The sequence below is a fragment of the Photinus pyralis genome, unplaced genomic scaffold (assembly GCF_008802855.1).
Source record: "Photinus pyralis isolate 1611_PpyrPB1 unplaced genomic scaffold, Ppyr1.3 Ppyr1.4_LG3b, whole genome shotgun sequence".
NCBI lineage: Eukaryota > Metazoa > Arthropoda > Insecta > Coleoptera > Lampyridae > Photinus > Photinus pyralis.
Window position 1 is genome coordinate 20479662 of NW_022170510.1, and position 1816 is coordinate 20481477.

General features: G+C 44.2%; 1 pseudogene; it reads right to left on the minus strand.

The window, feature by feature from the left end:
• Positions 1 to 607: 607 nt before the first annotated feature.
• LOC116166410 lies at positions 608 to 1816 on the minus strand (annotated as a pseudogene).

Sequence of the window (1816 nt, forward strand, 5' to 3'; positions counted from 1 at the left end):
CAATGGAAAATAATTTGTTTTATTTAACACTGTAGTCTTGAGTCATTTTGATCGTGTTCTTGTTCAACACTATAATAGCGCGAGTTCATAACAAATAGGTTGCTAACATACCTGTCATTCTTGTCCTTATAATAATTCCCATCCAATCTTTACACCTCGCACTAATACATATTTGCAACACATAATCCCATGTATATACATAGCACATCCAAAATGTATATTTATAGAATATCCATACTGGACATAAAATACATATGTCTATAATGAATATACATAGTATATACATAAGATGTACAGGATATTCCCTGTACATTATGGATTTAAAATGTATATACTTTAGATATCGAATGCTATGTGGGTATAATCTCAAGAACATCCAAGGTCAATGACGTCATTGTTATGTAGTGTCCAATTCCATTTTCTCGGTTATTCAAGAACAATGAACCCATTTCTGTGGTGTCAGGTTATATTTTCAATGTCGAAGGGCGTAGTGTCTAATTACATTCTGGAGGTAATCCAAGGGCAATCACCTAATTTTTTGTTTTGCGCCACTCGACCTCACAAGGGCATTGCTGGACTGCCGAATTTGGAGATTTCATTCCGACTATTTGGATAAGCATAAGTAACCGCCATTATTTAAATGAGTTGCAGTGAATCCGCTCGATTGAGCTGGGCCTTGTCTCAAAAGAAGCGCTCAAAATAACATCCTTACATGGCACGCCTCTTGCGCACTCCTTGTTCCCTGCGTCTCCACTCTCAGATATCGTCACGCTGGTAAAGCGTCGCGCGGGCAGCGTCTCGAAGTTCGCCGACTTTTCCGCTTCGTCATGATTTTAGGCAGCTCCTCGCGCGTCGCGGGAACATGCCGCCGAGCCGATCCTCGAACTCGATCAGATGCCGTTTGAGCCACGCGTACCGCTTGTCGATCTTGTCGAGCCACGCGGTGTCCTCAGTTTCGTTAAGGAGATGCATGTACTCCTGCAATTGAAGATTGATGAACCACTTGAGCAGGTCGGGTTTCACTTTCGGCTCGAGCGCCGAGACCACAAGACAAGCGGACGCCAGCTGCTTATTGTGTATGAAACTTTTCGCGTTCGCACCGGAGAACGCCTCCTTGAAATCGCGAGTGATCTGCTGCGCCAAATCTTGGTGGATCGACTTGACCTGGTCACTTAGACTCTTGATTTGCGGAATGTCCGTGTAGTTTTCAAAGTGGGTCATCACTTCGCTTATTGCTTGTAGAGGTAGCGCTATTTCGCCGTACTGTCGTTTTTCTGTAAGCGATTTAAGCGTATCCACTCCCCCCACCAGTATATGAAGGTGCTTCAGTGTGGTAATCGCCAAAGTTAAATTTCGTTTCGCACAATCGAGCTGTTTGATATCGTGCGTGATTTCTCGTACCATCTCCTCAGACTTCTCCGCTCGTCCCTTTATGTCCTTGATTTGCACGAATAGCTCACTGATAACCCGCTGCGCCTCGTCGAGAGCCTGTCGGCCGTCCTGGCTGCCCTCGAACGACTGTGCTCATTTCGTCGTCGATCGCCTGAATCTTCTCCTCCATTCGACTGACAGTTTCTTCAATATTTGAGAGTGACTGCTCTGTCGGAAATAAGCTATTAATGTAGTCGATTGTGTTGAAAGTGGGCTGACCATGAGGATCGTTACTCGGTAGAATCTACAACGCAACAATCAATCAAAGTTCGTTGATGTCCACAGTTACTTCTTCAATGGTTGTTTGGACGTCGATTGGAAAATTAATAAGCAAGTCATTTGCGTCGTCCAACGCGTTTTCATCGTCAATTATTGTTAAATCCTT